Genomic DNA, 14,681 nt, shown 5'->3' with positions numbered 1-14,681 from the left:
TGCCAGATTTCTTCCTAATTGTCACCGACTGAGAGACACTGTAGTTGTGTGACAGCTGACATTTAAAAAAAAAAAAAAAAAAAAAAAAAGAAGTGAATGTTCACATTTTTTTTCTCACTTTTTTAAGACGAGTTTTAAAGTGTTGGTGTCATAAGTGACACTAAAGAATTATTGGCATTCACCCCGTGGCGAGGTTGTTGTTGCTGTTTGGACGAATGGAACAAATAACAAGGCAGTTTCTTTCTAGGGCTACATCATTAACACTTGAATGTGAGATTTCGCTTATTTCTTTTGAAATGTTTATATTTCTTGGTGTTACATTTTTGTTTCCTTTTAAATCAAAATGCATTGAAAGACACTCTTTTACAGCGTTCTACAATTGTAATCTTGAGAGCAAGAAATATGTGTTGTTTTAAATGATCCAACCTAAAACCACAGCATAGTTTTTTGCCAACTCTTTTCCAATGAAAGAAACGTGAAAGCATTAGCTCCAAAAGTTGTGCAACCTAGCGAGATGGTTGGTGAGTCCCGTCCCTTCAGGCTTTTAAATTATCATAATGAACATAAATAACAAATATGGCTGCTGTTAGTCTGCATTCAATCTGTATTTTCCAAGGAGAAAAGGCAACGGGGCGATATTTATACTTCATAGGGGTGCTATAGGGAATTTCTAGGATAGTAAAAACTAAATGTGGTGTATGGAGAATTATTCTGTATGTAATTTGTCTAAAACGTAAGTCTCTCAATGTGATCAGATGTGGTATTTTACTTTTTGACTGTAGAAACTGGGCAGTATGTAACTAGATCTGTAAACTACAAGTAGCCTGAAGATCGTAACTAACAGGAAGTCCTTTTTTCTGTGACTTCCTGTGTGTGAAGGCAGCCTAAAACTGTCCGGTGGGACCACAGTTTTTTGACTCCGCCCCCTACTGCGGCCGCCAGCTCTTCCCAACGAGCCTGTTAAGTTGCACACCAGGAGCTGTGTTTTGTCAATACATTTTTTTAAAAATATCTATATCTGTGTATATATATATATATATATATATATATATCTATATCTATATCTATATCTATATATATATATATATATATATATATATATATATATCTATATATATATCTATATATATCTATATATATATATCTATATCTATATATATATATATATATATATATATATATATATATATCTATATATATATCTATATATATCTATATATATATATCTATATCTATATATATATATATATATATATATATATATATATATATCTATATATATATCTATATATATCTATAGATATAGATAGATATAGATATAGTTATAGATATAGATATAGTTATAGATATATATATATATATAGTTATAGATATTTTAAGTCTTTTTTTAATGGCACCCCTGCTGTTGCCTGACTTCGACATGCAGTGTTCAGACTGGATCAACTCTTCAGCTGAACGTATCATCGTGCATTAGGTTTGAACAAGTTTCAACACACCAAGACACGTCTTGCATCACCCCTTTCAAGTTACCTCCCTTAAAAGAAAACCGTTTGCATAAAAAGACTGCTGTGACGGAGCAAGATAATCCTTCACCGTAAACAAAGATAATCTCTGTTTTATCTTGACTCTATCATGCAAGAGAGTCTTCCATCCTTGATCCCTTTATGTCTTCTAAAGGGTTTTATCGTACTCACAACACACTCGAGAGAAGTTGATTGTGGTGAATTTATGTTATCAGCAGGGTTCGACATTAATGGGCGGGGCAAGTAAACTTTGTGCAATGCCTCATACAGTTATAAACACCAATACGTGTGATCTTTATTAGGGGCTGATATACACTGCTTAAAAAAAATTGAAGGAACACTTTGAAAAGACATCAGATCTCAATGTGAGAAAAAATATGTTGGATATCCATACCGATATGGATAGTTTAATGTCTTGGGAACGAAAGGATGCCACATCTTTTGATCGAAATACAAGTTTCAGCCTACAGAGGGCTTGATTTCATAGACACTCCAAAAAATCAAAGTGAAAAAATTATGTGGCAGGCTGTCCATTTTGCCCGGCCTCATGTGGCAAGGTTATGCAGGCAATATCTGGAGGATGATGGAATTGAGGCACTAGAATGGCCCTCAAAAATAGGTTGTTTTCGGGGTGTCTATGAAATCAAGCCTTCTATAGGCTTAAACTTGTATTTCCATCAAAAGATGTGGAATCATTTCATTCCCAAGACATAAAACTTTACACATCAGTATAGATAACAACATAATTGTTTTTCATATTTAGATCTGATGCATTTTCAAAGTGCAGTGTAGTAGTAAAATCAAATGTGATCCCTGATGTTGGTAAATTGGGAACAAATTTGTTTAAATTGCCAAAAGGAGAGCTAACGTTAGTTTGAAGTTGGCTGTTAGCAGTCAGTTAGCACTGTTCTGCAAGGCTAAATAACGGAGCTAAGATCGTAGCAATGCCCATTATGTTGAAATAATTTCCCATTACGCTCCTCTCCCTAACGCAGTCCTGCTTACAGCTAACCGCTAACACAGGGAGGTTCCATTAATGACAATATTGTACGTTCAAGCTCTAAATAGTTCAAACGAAATGCATGTATATCTTGATTTTGGGCCAATATTGATTAAAAAAAAGTCAGCATAAATGCTTCCTTGTGGCCGATCCCTGATGATCATACATTGTGAACAATCGTTTGAAATTGACATTAGGAGAGTTAACTTCAGCTAGCTAGAGTCTTAAGCATATTACGATGATTATTAGGGTAATATCGTGAATCATAATTATTGTACTAATCCTGTTGCACAATTTATTCATTAAAAAAAAAGGATATCTCACTTTATGCATTGCTCAATGCCGAGGTGTAAACTAGACACATACTGTAGTAAAAGGCTTATAATATTAAAACTTTGTTCCCATTTTTTAAATAAAAATGTATTACATTTGGATCACGGCAACGTTTATGCTGTAAAAACATTCTGACTGTTGCTCCATCAGTTTAAACCTCTGTCCTCTCAATGTTACCCTTCTCTGCGAGACCAGCCCAGTTCCCCCTCAGGCTTTGGCCATTTGCCTGTAATTTCCTGTTTTCAAATAGTTTCCAAACACTTCTTGTGTACAGTCGCTGCTGCAATGAATGCTACGTAACCTTGTGGCCCCATATTGTGTTTGATACGAGGAGAACAATGTGACCCCGGAGTGATAAAATCTCTCCTCGGGGGGACTGAGTCTCGTTGGCGGCTCTAGTTGAAACCTCAAGCTTTCATAACGGCATGAAGATTTAGCTTCTAACTTCATCCAGCAAACAGACTGATGTATTTGTCCCCAGAGAGCCAGTGTTGGCTACAAAATGGACTGAATGTCTTATCGACGCAGATGTAAACACTAAGGAGTCACGAACATAGAACAATCATATGGACTGCCTCTAAAATTACAGTAAATTACTGGCAGCAATTTCTCCAGTAAGCCGCTGAACAATTGACAGTATCGAGAATACGGCAAATTACTGTAATTACTCTAAAAATAATACTGTAATTTAAGTGGAAGCAGTTCCTCAGCAGTATAATGCACAATTGACAGTATATCTACTGAATGGAATAAATACGGTAACTTATTGTAATCAAAATGTACAATAATTAGTAATCGCAGTAATTTGCTCAAATCATTTTAAAGATTACAACATTTAAGTGGTTGAATATCATTTTAAATGTATCTATTGTAAGGAAGAAATACAGTAACGTAATGAGGTGAGGTTACGTAATGAGTCCCAGAATGCATTGCTTTCACAGCAATGTAACATATAAAGAGGAATACAGTAGGTCACTGTTAGAGTTTCAATGTAAATTTACATGCAAGTGTGACACTGATGCGTTTGAGGTCCACGTCAGCACAGCTGCAGGCTGTATCCTGGTTGCTGTGTCAACGTTTCCTCCCAGAACTCAGACCTGAGTCACACAGTCGAGAATGTGGGAATGGAAGGGAGAGGGATGAATGCTCTGTAGAAGCCCCACCCCTCCTCCACAGACTTTCACCTGGCGGTCTATGAAACCTGAGGCCGCAAGTTACTCTCCCGGTTTTGGAAGTCAGTCACAGGCCAGCGATCAGTTTTTTTTAACCAATGTCGGTGGCTGAGATCTGACACATCAGTTTCATCTGAAAACACACACACACACACACACACACAAACACACCACTCCCAGCTATACCTTACTCTCTCTTACAGCTTTTCTTCTAATATTTGCACAGTTTTGGCTCCGAAGCAACAGGTAAGATGTGATTGATAATTATCCTTTGGATTGCCTCACATCCATTAAAAGTGCTGTGCTTTGAGTAAAGAAAAGGCTTTTCTGACATAATAGAAACAAGCAAATGTGATGTATTATATTTCTAGATAATTAAAACATTCTTTCATACATTTTACATTAACCATTATTATAATGTCACTAATAGAAAAAGAATGACTCGCATTTAAGAGAAAAAAATATATTTTATATAAATCTGCAGGTATTCCTTTTTATGATACAATCAACTTTCATATCAGCATTTAATTTATCAACTTTATTTCCTCATCATGTTTACTGATTCAAAATGTGAACTCGCCCGGAGAACAAGATGATGTCCCTCTATTGTTTTGGGGTTATTTCTAAATTGATCTAAAATATTCAGTTTCAATCGTATAAAATTGACAATTGGCAAATCCTTAAATTTTAAAACTTTGAACCTGTGAATGTACAATTGTTATTTATTTTTTCCTCTTGTGAACCCAGATATTACAGCAATGTCTACTATGTCGATGACTTTTATTCACACTGACGAGGTCGATCGTACAGTAATTCTTAAGAGAACAGCTAGTTAAGGGGACAGAAATTTGATTACAGAAGTAATCAATAAAGAAGAAATCAATCATGAACTACGACCCACTAAAAGGGAGTTGTGGTGTCTGAGACCCTGCTGCCCTCTGCCTGTATACTTTTGTTTTTTTCCTGTTTTGGGGACAATAACGACAAGACAATGAGAATTTGTCCCATGCAAATGTCCTGGGCTTTTATTTTGAAGGATTTAAGAAATATATTGACGTGAGAATTAATTACATAAAAAAATAGGAATTCACTGTCTCGTAGAATATCAAGATAACTAGTCTTGATTTGCAGATGTACTGAAAGAGGCTGTATGTGGACCCAACATGTAGCTTTTATTTTGCTCCTCACAAGCTTTCACCAAACCTCAAAGAGGTTAGAGTCAACAGCTTTCAGTGTGAAGCCCCTCTGGGGGGCTTGTTAAAGAAAACAAAACAAAAAAACATGCATGATTATTTCCCCACTTCGACACGCGGCGCTCCAGCTGCTGCCGGTTGGTTGGAGAGCTGAGGTCAGTTGGTGCAACAGATTTCAGCGTTGCAGTAAAGCATGTAATGGACATCTTGGCTCTCGCTTAACCTTTTTTTCCTTCTTTTTTTTCTTTTGTTAATAGCATCTATGCCTCGACATTGTGCTGCTGCCAGAGAAGGCTCACCACACATGATTTTACTTTCCAGCTATTCTGTAAAACACACGGCACTTCCTCCATTTCCCTGTTCAGTCTTATTTATAATGTTGCCCCCCCGACACGATACAGGACATTATTGTGTAGAATTTTCATAATGTTTGGCCTTGCTTTGCCCGGTTTTGTGTGTTTCTGGTCAGACTTATGTGGTTGAGAATGCATATTTGTGTACAGCAGGGGGTTTCCCTTGCTTAACTGGAGGCCCCAAGGGCAAAATATACTCTTGCAACTACAACTGCTGCTGGCCACGCAGTCGGATTGACGGACTCGTTTTGGTTTATAGTCCCTGTGCCTTTTCCATAAGCCAGAACAGTAGGTGGCGCAACGACCGTTTAGAGTCGACCTGCTCACCGACGTTCACTGATATCTCCCTCTAGGAATTTACTTTCTGCGTGTCCTTACACGCTGTCAAAGACGGGTTATATAAATGCTCATATATGCAGACATCTTTAGCCAAATGTTCTTCAACAGGATTGTAAATGGTCCTGTACTTGTATAGCGCTTTTCTAGTCTTCCGACCACTCAAAGCGCTTTAACACTACAAGACATCATTCACCCATTTACACCCATTCACACACTGATGGGAGGAGCCACCATGCAAGGTGCCACATCAGTAACATCAACCATTCATACACATTCATACTCCATAGGTGCAGCTACGGGAGCAATTTTGGGTTAGGTGTCTTGCTCAAGGACACATCGACATGGGCTAGCGGTGCCACCAATCCAGAGGAACCACCAATCCTCTGATTGAAAGACAACCCCTGCTCACCACTGAGCCACAGTCGCCCCTTTGTTCGTGTTTCTCCTATGGCTTTTAAAAACAGCAGTATTATGCTATGAAACCGGAAATACGAGACTCAGAAAGGATGTGGTTTGCAAACCAATCTCAGCCTGGCGGGCTACAAACGGCTAGCTTTGTTGGATAGTCAGAAATTTTGGGTGACGCACGCAAGCATGCAAAATGGCTGCTGGGACTACGCAAGGGAGTCCTGCGTGTCTTGCATGCTTGCGTCTCTGCGTATCATCCAGACTATCATCCAGACTGCGTAACATCCAGACAGAGAAGTCATGTGAACTGGTACTCTTGCTGTCTTCCTTTGCTCTCTCACTCAGTCCTTCTCCTCCTACTCACAAAGCTGGCAAACATCTTGACCACATTTTCACCAGAAACTGCCCTACATCCAACCTCACTGTGACTCCACTCCATGTCTCTGACCACTTCTTCATCTCCTACTCTCTCTCACTCGGAGGAACTGAAGACCCTCCCACATCAACCGACTCTGCACCCGTCCTTCGCAACACTCATGCATCTTGACTCTGCCACAGACGTTCTCCTCTCCACCCTGTCTTCATCCCTCGATTCTCTCTGCCCTCTTACGACACGAAAGGTCTGCAAGTCCCCTCCAGCTCCGTGGTTGTGCCGAGAAAGCCACTCTGCGAGCATCGGAAAGGAAATAGCAAAATCCAAACATCCTGATGACCTGGTCGCCTATCACTCTCTTCCCTCCTCCTTCTCTGCCTTTATCAATGCAGCTAAAAGCCTGTTCTACCAATCCAGAATTGAATCCTCATTTTCCGACCCCAGAAGACTCTTCTCCAACCTCTTGGACCCCCCCATCTCCTCCTCGTCCTTCTACCCTTCTACCGAGCCACTTCGTTGACTATTTTACAAAAAAGATAGATGACATCCGCTCCTCATTCACCACTCAACCTTCTTCTAATACTTCACCTCCATCAACTCCGTCTTCCCCCTCACTGTCCTCCTTCACCCCCTGTCTGCCAATCAAGTTCTCTCCTTGGTGACCTCCGCCCGTCCAACCACCTGCCCCCTGGATCCCATCCCATCTCATATCCTCCAGTCCATCGCTCCTGACCTTCTTCCCTTTCTCACCCATCACATCAACACCTCCCTCTCAACCGGCTGTTTTCCCAACTCTTTGAAGGAAGCAAGAGTTAACCTTCTCCTGAAGAAACCCACTCTCAATCCATTCAAAGTCAACAACTACCAACTTGTCTCTCTCCTTCCCTTTCTTTCCAAAACTCTGGAACAAGCTATCTTTCACAAAGTCTCCTGCTTTCTCCACCAGAACAACCTTCTGGACCCTCATCAGTCTGGATTCAAGGCAGGCCACTCAACAGAGACAGCCCTCCTTGCTATCTCTGAGCAGCTCCACACTGCTAGAGCAGCCTCCATCTCTTCTGCCCTCACCCTTCTAGACCCCACTGCTGCCTGTTGATACCGTGAACCAACAGATCCTAATCTCCTCTCTCCAGGATCTCGGTATCTCAGCACTGCGCTCTCCCTATTCTCATCCTACCTCGACCATCGCACTTACCGGGTAACCTGAAAAGTGTCTGTGTCTGATCCTTGTCCTCTCACCACTGGTGTCCCTCAGGGCTTCGTCCTGGGTCCTCTCCTCTTCTCTCTGTACACCAACTCCCTCGGCTCTGTCATTCGCTCACATCGCTTCTCCTACTATAGCTACGCTGATGACACCTAACTGATCCTCTCGTTTCCCCAATCAGAAACAGGGATACCTGAGCGAATCTGTGCCTGTCTGACTGACATCTCTCAGTGGATGTCCACACACCACCTGAAAATCAACCCTGACAAGACTGAACTGCTTTTCCTTCCAGGAAAAGGCTCATCCACCCAAGACAGCACAATTACCTTCAACAACACAGTGCTGACCCGACCCCAACTGCCAGGAACCTCGGTGTAACACTTGACAGTCAACTCTCCCTGACTGCCAACATCACCGCAACAACACGCTCCTCTAGGTACATTCTGTACAACATCAGGAGAATACGTCCCCTTGTCACACAGAAGGCAGCACAGGTTCTTGTCCAGGCTATGATCATCTCCCGCCTTGACTACTGTAACTCCCTCCTGGCAGGTCTACCTGCCAATTCAACTCGACTTCTACAGCTCATCCAGAACGCAGCAGCTCGACTGATCTTCAACCTCCCGAAATTCACTCACACTACTCCGCGCCCTCCACTGACTACCGGTGGCTACCCGCATCCGCTTCAAAACATTGGTACTTGCGTACCGTGCTACGAACAGATCGGGTCCGACCTACATCCAGGACACGGTAAAACCGTACACACCAGCTCGTTCACTCCGCTCAGCTTCAGCCAATCAGCTTATCGCTCCATCGCTGCAAATTAACCCCTCAACAAAATCACGACTGTTTGCCGTCCAGGGTCCTCGATGGTAGATTGAGCCCCCCACTGACATCAGGATAGCTGAGAGTGTCTACATCTTCCGTCGCAAACTAAAAACTCATCTCTTTCGACTACACGTTCAATAAAGACAATGGCAGCACTTAGATGGGTCTTACTGATAGCACTTTGTAGTTTGACTTTATTTAATAATTTGTACTCACTTGATTTCTGTTGTTCCTAGTTCGTACTTATGGTTGAATGCACTTATTGTAAGTCGCTTTGAATAAAAGCGTCATTTTACTGCAGCAGGGTCTGACGGTCTGCTCCTCTCAGTTCTGGTTCTCCTGTGCCCCCCTTCCTTCCAGCAGGTCCAGCAAAACGGCCTTTTGTACAAAGCTCTTCATACTTACTAAAACAGTAACGAGAAGTTTGCATTTGAGTGGTTATGGTTCATTAAAGTCAATTAAAGCTTTTATATGGTTCTGTGTAACCTCACTTACCAAATATGCTGAATTAGGTTGTTTTTTTTGGGTAAAGTCAGCTAGAATCTTGGAAATCTTCTTCAACATTGCTTCTTTCTAGTGCCCCAAAATAACAACTGGAAAAAGGCACGTCTCTTTGAAGTCTGTGATGGTGGATTCAAAATCAATCTGCGTGTAAATAAATTGCATCGCTGAACAGACGTCTGAACATTTAGTTCCAGTTATGTTAAAAGGGAAAAAAACTTTTACTTAACATGATTTAGGATCATTTGACTATGATGCAGACAAGACACATTCCATATCATGGCATTACACTCCAGTCAGCAGAACTTTTCCCACTAGACTACATTGACAGAAACAGTAATTTTACTATGTACTAGGACTTCTTACTTATTGGCATCTGGTCATTTAATTGCTGTTGAGACATCATAATATTATTTAGTTTTAGAGAGCTCAGTTCTCACCTCAGTGTCATTGTATTAAAAAAGCTTTTTTGATAATTTATTGTAAATCAAATCACACACAATAGACACGAATCGTCAGGTTCTTTGCAGTCCTAATCCAACAAGGACAATGAGGTGGTTAGAACCAGGCCGTTCCCCGAGAGGTGACGAGAACAAAACCACACTACGGTAATGAAGCGTCTGTTGGTATAAACTCAACTGTTGTTAAGAATTACCTGCGGCGGATGCGCTGTGCCTGTGACTCGGGAGGGAAACCTGGGGGAAAAGAGGCAGTAAGGAAAGTCCAAAGATTTATTCATGGGATATAATGTGTGACTCTGTGGAGTTCTGCTGCAGAACTAGGGTTCAAACTGTGCAGCAGAGCGGCAGGATGCACCTCGATTGGCGGCCGGAGACAAACTGCCGGCAAGGTGTCAGAGCGCCCTTCCTATGAGACGGTGGTCAGTAAGGGAGCTCCTTCCTATGAGACTGACCCCTGAACCTGGCGCCGACTTTAGCTTCCTGCCGGCACGCAGAAGGGGATGTGACTGCAATCTGTGGCGTTTCCACGTTTTATGTTTCCTGCACTTGTCATTTAATAAATCAGAATCAGAACCATTTATTGCCAAGTATGTTTACACATACAAGGAATGTGTCCTGGCGGGAGGTGCGTAGCATCTAAAATTAATGCGGATGCCCGCGTTCTTTGTTCACCTGTGAAAACTGCCTTTGGTTGATGCCCCTCTGGTTTCCTAATTGGTTAACAGTATAATTGACCAATTTCTGAACTTCTGACTTGTGAACAGTTACAGGATCACATCTGCCTCATGGTATAATGGGAGGAAATTAAATTCTGTTCATTTTGTATAACACAAACCACAAATACAAATTTGCCTCGGAGGACTTTACAATCTGTTCAAATACGCCATCCCTGTCCCGGGACCTCACATCGGGTCAGGAAAAACTCCCCCAAATAAAATAGTAAAAACTATTTTACATGGAAAAAAGGGAAGAAGCCTTCGAGTGAGCAACAGAGCAGTATTCCTCTCCCCGAATGGACAGAAGCAATAGATGTCATGTGACCAAAATAAACAACGTAACAGAGTTACAGCACATTCCATAAATATGACATAAATTATTCATATAATAAGAAGTATGTATGGACCACGACCCAGATGACCACAATCTATGTCAGCAAAAGGAGGTAAAGAGGCGGTCATCGCCATGGCAGGGGGCAGGACCGGTTCCATAGAAGAGAAGCTTGATAACTGAAGGCTCTGGCCCCCATCATACTTTTTAAGACTCTGGGAACCATAAGTAGCCCCACATTCAGTGAGCACAGCTCTCTAGTAGGGTAATATGGCACTAAAAGCTCCTTAAGATATGATGGTGCATCACCAGTTAAGGCTTTGTAGATAAGGAGAAGAATTTTAAATATGATTCTTGATTTTACAGGAAGCCAGTGCAGAGCAGCTAATTCTAGTCCTCGTTAGTACACGAGCTATAGCATTCTGGATCAACTGAAGAGACCCAAGGGCCTTATCTAAGCAACCTGATAATAAGGAGTTACAGTAATCCAGTCTTGAAGTAACAAATGTGTGTATCAATGTTTCTGCATCGCTTTGAGACAGTATGTGCCCGATTTTTATTTATTTTTTTAAAAATGTTATGTAGCTGAAAAAAGGCAGTCCTTGAGATCTGTTTCGCGTGAGAGCCAAAGGACAGGTCCTGATCAAAAATAACTTAGAGATTCCTTACGGTGGTGGTGGATGCTAGAGCAATGCCATCCAGAGAAACCATATCAGCAGATAATTGATTTCTGTGGTGTTCTGGGCCGAGTAAAATAACTTCAGTCTTGTCAGAGTTCAGCAGCTGAAAGTTGCAGGTCATCCAGGTTTGTATGTCTTCAAGACACGCTTGAAGTTTAGCTACCTAGCGTATTTCATCTGGCTTGATCGACAGATGTAGTTGAGTATCATAGGCATAGCATTAAAAGTTTACGGAGTGTTTTCTGATAATATTACCTTAAGGAAGCATATACTATAGGGTGAATAAAATTGGTCCAAGTACAGACCTTGTGGAACTCCATGACGAACGGCAGTTGTCATCAAGTCTTCATAGTTTACATCGACTGAGATTGTTATGATGAATAGAACTTAAACCGGCCTAATGCGGTACCTTTTTAAAACCAATTGACTGGTCTAGTTTCTTTAATGAGATGTCATGGTCGATGGCGTCGAATGCAGTACTAAGGTCTAACAGGACAAGTACAGAGACAAGTCCCCCATCTAATCCAACTAGAAGATAATTTGTAACTGTCACCAAGTGCTGTTTCTGTGCTATGATTTCTAAATCCATGGTTGAAAAAACCCCGATGTCACAATTCCTTTGGGCCGTGAGCATCATTAGCACCTGGGTCGTACCAGACACATGAAAATGTATCTTAAAGGAGCCTCGTCACGCTCAATCACAGGTTCATTCATGCGTCTACATGGTTTGTTGTAATCTGTGACTGTATAGTTGGAGTCTGTACATTTTGTCCATAAATTATTTTCACAGTATATATGTAGCACCTAGACCTTATTTTGTTATATACACAGAGCTTGATGAGATAAACCCATTATAAAGAAACTACGCTGGCTATATATTTCCCTCCTTATTGGCTTCATTGATTCTAAAATTACTAGTATTGTATTCAACAAACGTTAATTGCTGGTGAGGTTGGATTTGCAGCCATTTTGGCACCAGTTTGGTGGCATTTCTTATATATATCACTTCATACATTTAGTTTGACCCTCTTTAATTGGCTAGTTTGATTGATATCACATTTTATTTTGGATAAATCTGTACATCATAGTTTTGCAGTCACAAGATGACGTTAACATTTTGAATGTGATGTTTTCCGGTTCTGATACCCATGAACACTAGATCTCGGGAATGCCTGGAGGAGATGTCTTCAAACGTCTAACTCAAGAATGCACTGATTACAAGTGGAGGTCAAAGGTTGCTGTGACCCTTACAAAACATGTTTGTTTTAATTTGTTTAGGCCACAGCTCAAGAATTATTATGTTAATTATGACAATTTACATGTACATTTTTTAAGAGGATTTAAATGACAGACATGAATGTGTATGTCTAGTTCCCACTGCTCGTTGATTTGTGGTTTGTATCTTTTATATCTCTCATCAGTGATTCCATACAATGCTTTCATATTTTTGGCTGTTAGTTGATCACAGACATGGCTGTCGATGTCCTATTAACCACAACGTGACGTAGCACGGTTGTTGGAATCCAGTCGTTGACATTCAGAAATCCCTCTTCGCAGCTGCTTCTTGCTGGAGGGTGGAGGGTGTGTCTGTGTTTGCGCTGGTATGGAAAAAAAGGGTGTGTAGCCCTGATAAAACATCCATTAGTGAGCAAGTCTTTCTTGAGCCTTTCACTGCTTAAGCGCAGAGTGAAAGGAGGGGGTTGTTCCCAGGCTGGCAGGCGCTGGCCCCTCCGCCATGGGGTCGTCCACCTCTGCCTCAATAGCGGGCCTGTCTGGAGACCCCGTGTCACGACTTCCTGGCCGGGAAGTTGTTTCAGCTGCATGTTAGCCGGCACTGTGCGATGCGGCACGTGAGTGTGTTTTCATGTGTTTGAATGAAGGACCAAGAAGAATAAAAAAAAATTCCAAACTCTAATACAAATGTTGTGTGTGTAAGGAAGGAGGAGGAGGGGGGAGCAGAAAGGAATCTTTTAATCTTACTCAGGATATAGTTAACCTTGTTGTTGCTTGACGAAGGCATTAGTTACAGAAGAGTGGGAGTGTTTTCATAGCCGATGAAAGGAGCGAGTCTATGTTTGACCTCCCACTGTGAAATTCCAAATGATAAACTCAAGGTTATGTCGTAGTCTGAGCTGATATTTGGAGGCCTTAATAAGCAAGGGAAGACCATTAATGGGAAAGAAACGATGTGGTCTTTAATAAAAGAAGACATTGAAAATTTACAAGCAGAACAAGAGTTCTACAATAGATTAAAAGTCACTTCTGATCGTTTCTCTAATAGAAATTTAAATAAGAAAAGGCATACAGGTGATTTAAAAAAAACAGCGTAAAAAAGAAGAAATAGAACTGAAGTCGATTTTCTGCACTTTTCGCACAGATTAATTCTTAAAGTAGAGGAATACAAACTCCTCTTTTGCAGTGACCCCTGACCCAGTTGTCCAAATTGATGTTGTTAAGTAAATTGGATACAATTGACCCTTTGCTAAGACCTCAAACACAACTGGCCATTCACTGCGTAGCATCGTCCAGCTTTGAATAGGGTCTGACAACTATCCTGGATTTATGCTTAAAAAACACATTGTAGACCCTTCAGTCTGCTTCTCTCTCTATTACTTTTCATTTCATTGGTATTGATGATGTCTCTGCACTGTAACGCAGAAATGACCCAGAATGCACCTGGATGGGTTTTGAGTAAACGTTACAATCTGGTAACAATGTGTTCTCGGGCTCCCTTATCTATTTAAACGTTGTTCAGGAGTCGCTTACTGAAGTGGAAATGAAAATAAGTGAAGCAGCTTGAATTGAAGCGGGTTCACTGGAATAGAACTTCTCTCCTTAAATGACCTCAAACCAGATCGATGTGCCGCATCTGACAGTGAAGTTAAAGGGGGAGAAAAACAACGGGCCGCCCTCCTTCCCTAGTTACTGGGCGGTGAGGACACGAGATGGTGGAATCCAGTCCTCCGGGCACGTCACAGTATGGGGAGATCAACGTGTCTCCTCTGTGGCCCAGAGCTGACACGGGCACACGGCAGGAATGTGACTTCCCAATAAGACCTTAAAGAAATTAAGTGTGTGTGTGTGTGTGTGTGTGTGTGTGTGTGTGTGTGTGTGTGTGTGTGTGTGTGTGTGTGAAATACGGACAAGATACACTAGTTGTACTTTTTTTAATCTTCATCCAACACACAGTGAGGAATGATCATCCCTCATGGGTTCTTTACTTCCTATTACAGCAGACGAATTTGAGCCACGTGGAAATATTCATT

General features: G+C 41.3%; 1 protein-coding gene across 1 annotated transcript in view; it reads left to right on the top strand.

Annotated features, from left to right (window-relative positions):
* iqgap1 (IQ motif containing GTPase activating protein 1) overlaps nt 1–14,681 on the top strand; it is a 68,274-nt gene that overhangs the window by 7,905 nt on the left and 45,688 nt on the right. The gene's annotated exons all lie outside the window — the stretch shown is intronic.

Source organism: Clinocottus analis, unplaced genomic scaffold (assembly GCF_023055335.1).
Source record: "Clinocottus analis isolate CAN_PGR_092001 unplaced genomic scaffold, fCliAna1.0.p SCAF_1, whole genome shotgun sequence".
Classification (NCBI taxonomy): domain Eukaryota; kingdom Metazoa; phylum Chordata; class Actinopteri; order Perciformes; family Cottidae; genus Clinocottus; species Clinocottus analis.
Note: the sequence above shows the minus strand (reverse complement) of the source record. Positions and strands in the feature narration are given on the sequence as shown.